We start from the raw sequence: 10,184 nt of genomic DNA, 5'->3' as shown, positions 1-10,184 counted from the left end.
ATTTTGGCATAATGGTGCATTTAAGCAGCCTCAGAGGCATCCATGCATGCTGCCCCTGCTGTTTCCTGTCCATTTCCGTGGTGTTTCCATCCTTTTCTGAGGTTCCCAGGTGTTTGGCCAAGCTTCCCTGTGCAGAGCCTTGGTCCCCTTGAAAAATGCTCGAGTCTCCCATTGACTTCAATGGGGCTCGTTACTCGAAACGAGCACTCGAGCATCGGGAAAAGTTCGTCTCGAATAACGAGTACCCGAGCATATTAGTGCTCGCTCATCTCTACCCACATACTATTATGAGCTGGTAACGCACCCGTCCCTGTATCAGTTTTTCCATGTCAATGTTAAACAGTACCTTTTGAGTGATTTATGGAATGGATGACAATAAAATGGACGTCCAATTTCTAGCTATGAAGAAAATTTAATGTGAAAATTGTGCAATAGCTCCACATTTCCATCGCCATGCTGTAGTGTACAAATATCAGTTCGGCATCTCCAGCAGGAGTTGGAGGCCATAGAGTGAATTCTATTTAGTCAGTAGAGGGTAAGGTAACACCTATATAAAATCTTCCTGGAGGCTCCTAGAAGATTAATAGAGTAGGATGATTTAGAGTTGTCTTGGAATACTGCTTGACATTGTTGGGGTGAAAACTGACTTTGCAACTTTTGTTCCCAAGATAAATAGAAATAAATAGGGGGTACTTTGGCCTGAAGAGCTTTTTTGAGAAGGCAGAAGATGAGGATGACATTATCAGTACTAACCAAATTGGTGGCATACTGGAAGCAGTGCAGCACGGTACAAACGTCCTTCATGGTCGTGGTGGTTAAGTGATTTTGGTCACTACTTCTACTCACCAGGGCATTCAGGAGCTGGAATTGAACATTGCTACTAACACACACTTTTCAGCACATGAAAAGTAGAATTTCCCCCAGTTAGAACATCACATATAATGCGTGGGTGGGAAGGCCTCTGCAGCGCAGATAGGCAAGCATCAGCAGGTTGTGAATACCAAAAATGCCAGGATACGACACATACTTGCAGCAGCTCCGGAAGGTCTGTGTAATGGCATAACTGAGTCCTCACCGCTGCCCTCCTTCTCAGTCTTCATATTGCAGAATGCCGCAATAGTTGGCAGCTGTGTTTCAACATCCTCAAAGATCTCTCTGCAGGTTTAAAATAACACAAGAAAATAGTATGACATTGTTTTCTTATCTTATTTTAAAAATGACAAAGGTACTAGTTCAGTCCCAGAAACGCATTGTTTTATCTACTTATTTTACATATAAATATACTGAACCTTTTCTCTCTGTCTCTGTAGATTTATCGCTCTTGAATGATCTTCACCGAAAAGAAGCTCCAAAGTCAGACAAAAAAACTGGTGCAGGGGCTTTAATAAATATGGACCTATGTCTGCAACTGGGACAGGTGAATGGGCAACAGAATCACAGCTAGGTGAATCATCATGGAAGCCTGTGCACTTTCAAAAGAGGTTGAGCTTGGCGAAGATAATCTAATGGAAGTTCAGGTACTGTCTGCCATTTAAATTGACCAATCCTCATGAAGAAAAATATACTTAGGTTAACAAAATAACACATTCTCCTAATTCACTGTTATTAACAAAAACACAGCATTTCACAGATATAATTCCAACCTGTCTCTATCATTCCTGGTTTATACAATTTCAGTTGCCCCAGGTTCCGACTATAAATCTTCTGATTCTTATGGTCGGGCAGGGCAAATTCTTCTTGTGAATCGCTCCTGCTGACTGCTCAATACAGTGGGATCACTGCCCCTCCCCTCCCATTACAAGACAAGCTCACACACTCAGACACTTCCTGCCAGCAAGCAGCTTGCACAGGCTTACTCTACAAGCTTAGCAGGGAAAAGAAACATGTAGCTGAGCTGATTATGTGTTTGTTATAGCCGAGTTATCAGAGTGGTGGGTGATATATCCATCTCATGGATCTCATCATCTCTGATCTCTCTTTTTCTATGTGTCAGATACTAGAATTTTCAGAAGCTAAGATTAAGCTAAGAAGTGTAGATTAATCTGTACCCTGATAATCTAACCACATTGGAAGCACACTGGGATCATAACAGGGCTCATTTACTTACCCGGCTGCTGGAGTTCACCAAAAGTACATTTTCTGAAGATAGTGCACTGTTCGACGATTCTCTAACATCATGCGCCTGATATCCTGCATGTGTTGTTTCCCTGCTCAGGGGAGCCCTTAGTAAATGAGCCTCAATGTGTCTTCTTAGAGGGTCCCTGCCCACACTGTGAATTTTACACTAACCACCACCAGGTGATAGGAGCTAAAAGAACAATAAAACTGAGTAAAATTGTAAAGTAGGCGGTTAAAAATTATCTTTATTGTGTAGACATCACTAGGGGGTTAGAATTTGAGAATTTTCTCATGAGCAAACCCCTTTAACGATTGGGGCCTATGGGGGGCTGCACACCATAGCACCTGCTCAGGAAGTTATAGCAGTTATAGCACACCATAGCATCTGCACAGGAAGTTATAGCAGGTATAAACGGAACACAAAACTAATTTAACAAACATTGGCACTGTTATTTTGAAAAAACTGATGCAGTGAATACGGTGTCGTCAATTAAGGAATGTACAGGAATTTTAAATTAAGGAATTTACCAAACCAAGCACTGCTGTATAGAAATAAACAGATGTAGTGAATGTAGAGTCTATAATTTAGGTTGTGTCACATTATCCCATTTCTGGAAGACAGGTGACATTGTCACTCGGGATGAGGCGGTAGAGGTCTTGATAACTGAAGCAGCAGAGGGAGCCATGGAGATCCTCTGGGCCGGCCTTTGCTTGCTCGGTCCCTGTGCACAGTGGGCGTTAGCAGGCAATGAAGTGGCTATGGGCTGCCCTATCTGCCTTTTCACATATCCATATTTTCTGCTGGTTACCTGGGGCATTGTCACCTCTTTGTCACCACCTCTTCCGCCAAACTATTATTGCCGTTGATCCATTTTGGTTTTCGGAGATCGTCGTCACCCCTGAAATCTTATTCCATTCCTCATCATGTTGGATGTCCTGCAAAGGCTTGAGTGTCAAGTTATAACAAGGAAAACAAGATATAATTTGTCTGAAATTAAACTTTGAAATGAACTGTAGGAATTGGCCAACATTCACTAATGCTGTCTAATCTGCAGACAGCGTATACATAAAAGAAGCAGTCATAATGCACGCTAAATTTGGAGCATTTACACATTCTCTACTTTAGGCCAGCTTGATAATTGTTTACTTTCCACATTATTTTCTGCCAAAGTTATAGGCGCACTCCATTAATAAATTGGCATATTTTAAGAGTCCACCTAGCCACACCCTTTTCTCTAGACAGGGTGTGGTGAAGAACAAAACTATCTAAAACCAATAACAAGTGTTGCGGATGTGGAATAATGGCTCTGTTTCAGACAGAATTCTGGCGCATTATGAATAGAAAATGTGCTCCACTGTTGTCATTGCACTACAACACTTAAACTACCTAGGATCACACCAAGGTGAGAAAGCCAAAATTGACATTAGAGGTAGGAATGTGTCTTCCTGGTTCTCCTTGATACATTTAACTCATTATTTTCTGGCATAAGACTGATTGCAAATGCATACATTTTATATTATGCTAAGGAACTATAAATGGTTGACAAGTAAACTCATTTTAGGTAAATTCATAGACATATCCCGTGTTGTAGGCGTATTGGTGCTTAATACATAGCAGTACATTTCAACAAACTGCAGAAATCAGTTGTCCAGTGTGTGTACTTGAGGTATAACACTGTTTCTGGTCATTATGCGACATATAATCTTCTCTCTGCAGTCTGTCTGTGAATATTCTGTCCTTCAGCTTTTGGGTGGTAACCCAGCTGCTGCAACTCACCTTATCCATAAAGCTTCTATGTAATTTGACACCTTGGGGATCTAGAATTCAGCATAGATTTCACAGTGAGATGCAGATTAGGAGGGGAGACGGGAGAATTTATTACAAGATTTGCTGTACATTTGTATACTAAACAAAGCTTGTTGCAAGCCATTTAGGGCAATTGTTATTTTTTGTACAAACTGCACATCAGTCCAAACTGACAAAAGTCTAGTATTGTACTTTGTTTCAGTTTAGCATAAGAATAATTTAAGGAAGGATCGTCAAATACCGTAACGGATATCATCACACCTGAGAAAAAACAAACAAACTTATGGGTATCAACATACATGGTGTGAACAGAAACTAATCTGACCTGAAAAACAATCTTCCAAATAAAATTCTGAATTTACAGCTAGAATAATTTGTTCCATCTTTCCAATGAATTATTTTGTATGTTTTGCTCATACCACAGCTGGAGTTATCTGGACATCTCAGCCTTAACCAAAAATCCCATTTCTCACTGACTTCAAATTAAGTCCAAGAACTTGTTAGAAGATAATCTGACTTATCTAATTAATAACATGCATGCGAGTACATTTTTAGGACATGGAAAAAATTAGACGTAGGTGTAGGCGAACATTATGATAGTAGAGGTTTGTTGGCTCACTAGAATTGATTTATTACAAAAGGCATAATCTTTCTCTCCTCACTTTTTAATGAATAATCGTAACTCCTAATAAAATGAATCAAGATGTATATATGTGTGTTTATGCTGTGTAGTGTACGTAATGTATATGTCTACAGTTTGTATGCAATTGATGACCAGTGCATAGGTCTTTGCCATGTAATGGCCAATGCCATTCTCTGCTGCACACAACACGATGATATAACATGTTGCTGCGTAACATGCACTTGAGGTCCAATTTTACCACCAAGAAACTAAATGGGAGGGACCATGCTTCAGTACCAGCAGACATATGAACAGATAATCTTCACAATGGCGGTAGTGTCCCTCACTGTATGGCGGTAGTGTCCCTCACTGTATGGCGGTAGTGTCCCTCACTGTATGGCGGTAGTGTTCCTCATTGTATGGCGGTAGTGTTCCTCATTGTATGGGTGTAGTGTTCCTCATTGTATGGCGGTAGTGTCCCTCACTGTATGGCGGTAGTGTCCCTCACTGTATGGCGGAAGTGTCCCTCACTGTATGGCGGTAGTGTTCCTCACTGTATGGGGGTAGTGTTCCTCACTGTATGGAGGTAGTGTCCCTCACTGTATGGCGGTAGTGTTCCTCATTGTATGGAGGTAGTGTCGTTCACTGTATGGCGGTAGTGTCCCTCACTGTATGGCGATAGTGTTCCTCACTGTATGGCGGTAGGGATACCAAATTTGTATAGGTTTTATAATGTTTTCACACATTTACAAAAATTAAAACCTCCTGTACAAAAATTATCTTCTGGCACTAATGACTTTTTTATACTTTGGTGTACTGAGCTGTGGGTGGTATCATATTTTTTGGCGTCTTTTGATGACGTTTTCATTACTATCATTTTAAAGACTGTACGACCTTCTGATCACTTTTTATAGAATTTTTTATATTTTTCAAAATGCAGTGAAAAACGGTTACTATATTTTTATAGATCAGGCCTTTTCAGACGCGGCAATAGCTAATGTGTTTATGATTTTTACTGTTTATTTACTTTTCGATCAGTTCTAGGGAACGGGGGTGATTTGAATTTCTAGTTTTTTTAATTATAATTTTTTTAAAAAGGCTGTCAAGGGGACGGATCGCCACTCCCCGATGACGTCACGGGGAGCAACGATCCTTGGAAAGATGGCACGCCCATGCTTTGCCGGCGGCGTTCTGCGGGTTAACACCCGTGATCAGTGCTAGCACTAACCATGGTGTTACCGGTATGCCTTTGCTGTAATACGCAACAAAGACTTATCGGCTATTGAGAGGGTTCAGCCCGTGATCTCTCTCCATGCACCCGCACCTGGCATGTGACGTACCAGTACATCACATTCCGTTTCGATCCAAATCATATTTTCTCTGAAATTTTGGCGAACTGGGCCGAAACAAATTTTCACTAATTCGCCCATCTCTACCTGCAATACATCAGTATTGAAGGGTATTTTCATGAACAAGCAACTACATGAACATGAACTACATGTCCTGCAAACTAAAGCCAGGTTAGATGCTATTAAGTCTCTTATTGCCAATCACCAGTCACAGTAGCGTGTTTCTTATGTTTATTATTAATACATAGAGTCCAAGGGGCATATTTATCAGGACCTGGCATGGTACAGCACCAGTGTATGATAAATGTCCCCCCAAGCCTATGATGACACTAACTTACTGACTTGTGAACCATACATTTGTGTCTATTTATTATCTTCACTCCACCCTCACAGGGGGGCTGGTCCATTGATCGGGAGCCACCCATATATTGTCACAACCCTGTAAACCAATGGACTGAGCAAAGAACATCATCTAGATGGGTGCATCCTGTAAATCCAATTGCAGCCCTCATGAATGCGGACATAGCAAGTAAGTCAAGGAATAAAGTTAAATAACTAACAAATGATAGTTAAGGAAAGAACACCCGGTCAGAAAATCAGAGATTATCAGCACATCAAGGGCCCAGAGAGCCATACGTGTAAAAATGTGATCCAGAGTAACCATGGAAACAGCAGAGATTGGAACACATATGTTCTCCATAAGTGTTGGGTCCTAGGAATCCGAAACATAATTATTATGTCCAAAACAACCATAAAGATGTAGAACTACTAATAGAGTCCTTTCATAATTGGAGGACCTAGATGAAACAGGTATAGACTACGGGGCACATTTACTTACCCGGTCCTGTGTGTTCCCCGATCTGGAGTGTCCAACGAGAGTGCACTGTACCGCGATTCATTAAGATCGTGCACCTGATTTACTGTATGTGTCGCTTACCCGCTCAGGTCCGCCGGAGTTTACCACCTTCTACCCGATGCATGTAAGTGCTTGGCTTGCGACACAATTTTGAAGTTAAATCCTGCGGTTCGTCCGAATCCATTGGATCGTCCGGCGCCCCCCCCCCCCCACACACACACGATTTGTGTTGCATGAAAGCCAGTACGATTGCACCAAAATCCGATTGCGTGCGACACAATGCCCTTCCAAATCCCTGTCCCGGCGGCGCGATCCCCGAAAAGTCGGAAAACCTGACGGAAATGCGGCCGCGGGACCCTTATCAATTAAGCCCCTATGTGTTCACTAAGTTCATCATTTTGCAAGGTTTTTAATGTGAAAATCCATCTGGATATCTGCTGTACCACCTTGGGGATGGTTCCACTACCTCGATTACCTGAAAACTTAGAACCTTGTGGTCCCCATTGTGATGTTGCCATATATGTCTCGATATGGTCGTGTCCTCCTTATTTTTCGCATTGTTCTGATGTTCCCTGATTCTTCTCCTGACCTCAAGAATAGTTTGCCCTACATACTGGATGCCACAAATGCAGGTCGTAAGGTATACAACCACCGCTGATTGTGCATCCAGTATGTTTGTCCAATGATGTTACTTTGAAAAGACTTGCCTGTTAGGATATATTTCCTACAGCCCCCACATCTGAATGTACTTTTTTGTTTTTCAGGAAGCCAAGTTCCTTTTCCTGCAAGGGGTTTTAGATGGCTATCGACAACCTTATCTCTGATATTGTGACCACATTTGTAAGTGATCAATGGATAGTTAACAATCACGTCCACAATGTCCTTGTCCATTTTTAAAATCCCCCAATTTGTACTCATGGGAATGTGGTATATTTCCCTGCAGCAACTATTAAATGTACCAATCACTCTTAGCTTAGGGTCACCATTTGTTCGTGCTTTCCGTTTGAGCAGCATATTTCTATGACTATTCAGCGCATTATGATGTGCATCCTTTATCACTTGGAACTGATAACCCTTTTCGACAAACTTATTGTGGAGTTCCTTTGCGTACGATAAATAGTTCCCAGTTGAGGAACAATTTCTCTGTACCCTCAGGTATTCCCCTTTTTAGCGGAACTGTGTGCCAGCTTTTCCATTGAAATAAATTATTGGTCGCAGTTGGTTTTCTGAATAACTGGGTTTTTAAATTACCGGTAGGAGTTCAATGGTCACATCCAAGAATGTAATCAAATATTGACTGATTTCTGATGTAAAAAACAGACCCATTTGGTTGACATTCAACTTTTCCACAAATACAGTGAAGAGTTCCTTTGTGCCATTCCAGAAAATCAGGACATTGTCAATGAACCTCAGCCATAATACTGTGGCCGAGGTCCACCATTCATAGTCATCCTGAAACACCACTTCCCTCTCCCACCAGCCAAGGTAGAGATTGGCATGTTGGAGCACAGGGGGTCCCCATTGCCACTCCCCTGAGCTGGTGGAAGACTCTGCCCTCAAAGAGGAAAAAAATCCTAATCAAGATAAAATCTTAGAGTTTTAACAAAATTGTTATTGGAAGAAAATTGTACTCCTTTTGTCTTCAAGAAGTCACCCACAGACTCACACTTGTGGTGCAGGATGGAACTGTATAAGGGACACTACGAACGGTCGCAATATTGCATCGAAGTAGATGCTCACGTTTTGTGTCAAGCTATCGACACCAAAGACGATTGGTCTCTCCTTTAGTGGGGCTACCCCTTTGTGTATCTTGGATATGGAGTAGAACGTTGCCATGCTGGAGTTATCAGGGCACATCAATCTCCATTCATTCTCTGTTATTAGTCTTGTTGCTTTTCACCTCATTCAGTATCTGTTTTAATTCCCGGCTAAATTGTTTGCTTGGGTTTATAGCACTGTTGAGCTTTTAGTATCCTGAAACACATCTCAACATATTTTTCCCTATCCAGCATGACCACTTTCCCCCACTGACATGGTTTAATGACAATTGTAGTGTCATTACCAAGATTTCTCAGGGCTTCCTGCTCACCCATGGAGAGATTGAATTGTGTGGTGCATCTTGTATCTAGGGCACATAGCTGGTCAGTTACCACTTTTAAAAAACATCAATTGGGAGAACTGGTGCTGTGACTTGGATTGGTAAAGGGGCCTTGTCCTGGAGTTCTCTCACCCTCCTCCAGCAGAGCCTCTAGATTGTAAAAATCATGTATCTTGAAAAAAAATTTCCATTTGAGGTGACGGCAAAAGAGATTCAAATCCTTCACCCATTCAAATATGTCAACATGTGGGACAGGGACAAATGATAGTCCTTTTGATAGGACAGTCACTACATCATTGTACAAAGCTCTCTATGAAAGATTTATAATCTGTAGTAGAGGGGAATAGGAGAATTACATTTTTTGAGCCTCCTTCCTTCCTCTTAATAGGTAGTCGGAGATAGGTATTTCTTGCCCTTAAATATATTCTCTATTAGAGCTAGTTGGCGATTCACCCCTCTACCTCTTGATCCTCTACTACCTCTCCCTCCTCTGGTTCCTCTACCTCTGCCCCTTACGCGAATTAGAACTCTTGGATTCTTTTCCTTGGTTTCCCCTTCCTCCTAGGGGTTGTGAGCCCTCTGATTCTGAGGGATCCCAATCTGAGGACTATTCCCATTTTTTGAATTCTAGATAGGGACATGAACTTGGAGTATTGAGCAATATACACTCAAATGTGGTTTTTGAGTTTTTTTTAACATATAAACTGGCTGCGTCTTGAAGAGGTTAATTGTTTCTCAAGGGTTAAAACAAAATCGGTCGAAATTTTGAAATTTTATTTATTTGGCTCAATGAATTTTTTTTTTTTCAAAAAATATACACATTCTCAGTGGATAAAATACCAATATTTTGAATTTATTTATGAAAAAAGGGTGAATTTGCCAAAAATTTTGAAAAATTAGCTATTTTTAAAATTCTAAATGTTCAGTTTTTCAAACTGATAGACTTACTGCCCAAATTAGTTACTAATTAACATTTGCCATATCTCAGCTCTGTGTTGGTGTAATTTTATAAGTGACCTTTTGTTTTATTACAATGCTAGAAAGGTCACAAATTAAACAGCATGTTCAACAAAATTCATTATTTTAGGGACCATTTTATTTCTATAGGGGTTTTTGTAGTAAGATTAATATAAACCCCTACAAATCCCTCCATTCTAATTACGTCACCCTGAAACTATTCAGAACAGCATATAGCATGTAACTATTTTACAGAAATTAAAATTAAGGTTTTATTTGGAATTTTCTAATTTCGTTATTAATATGTTCATATAGCCCTTAAAAATTGGCCAATTAAGCTGTATAAAAGTATAAAATGCATCTATAAATATATTTTG

The 10,184-nt window shown here is 40.7% G+C and overlaps 1 long non-coding RNA gene across 1 annotated transcript; it reads left to right on the top strand.

Moving 5' to 3' along the window:
* Positions 1-1,316: 1,316 nt before the first annotated feature.
* LOC140076580 (uncharacterized) lies at positions 1,317-7,723 on the top strand. Its single transcript, XR_011849618.1, has 3 exons — positions 1,317-1,517; positions 6,290-6,425; positions 7,517-7,723. It is a non-coding gene; the product is annotated as an uncharacterized lncRNA (long non-coding RNA).
* The last annotated feature ends 2,461 nt before the right edge of the window (positions 7,724-10,184 follow it).

The sequence above is a fragment of the Engystomops pustulosus genome, chromosome 9, assembly GCF_040894005.1.
Source record: "Engystomops pustulosus chromosome 9, aEngPut4.maternal, whole genome shotgun sequence".
Taxonomy (NCBI): domain Eukaryota; kingdom Metazoa; phylum Chordata; class Amphibia; order Anura; family Leptodactylidae; genus Engystomops; species Engystomops pustulosus.
The sequence above is the reverse complement of the archived record's forward strand: the minus strand, read 5'-3'. Positions and strand labels throughout refer to the sequence as shown.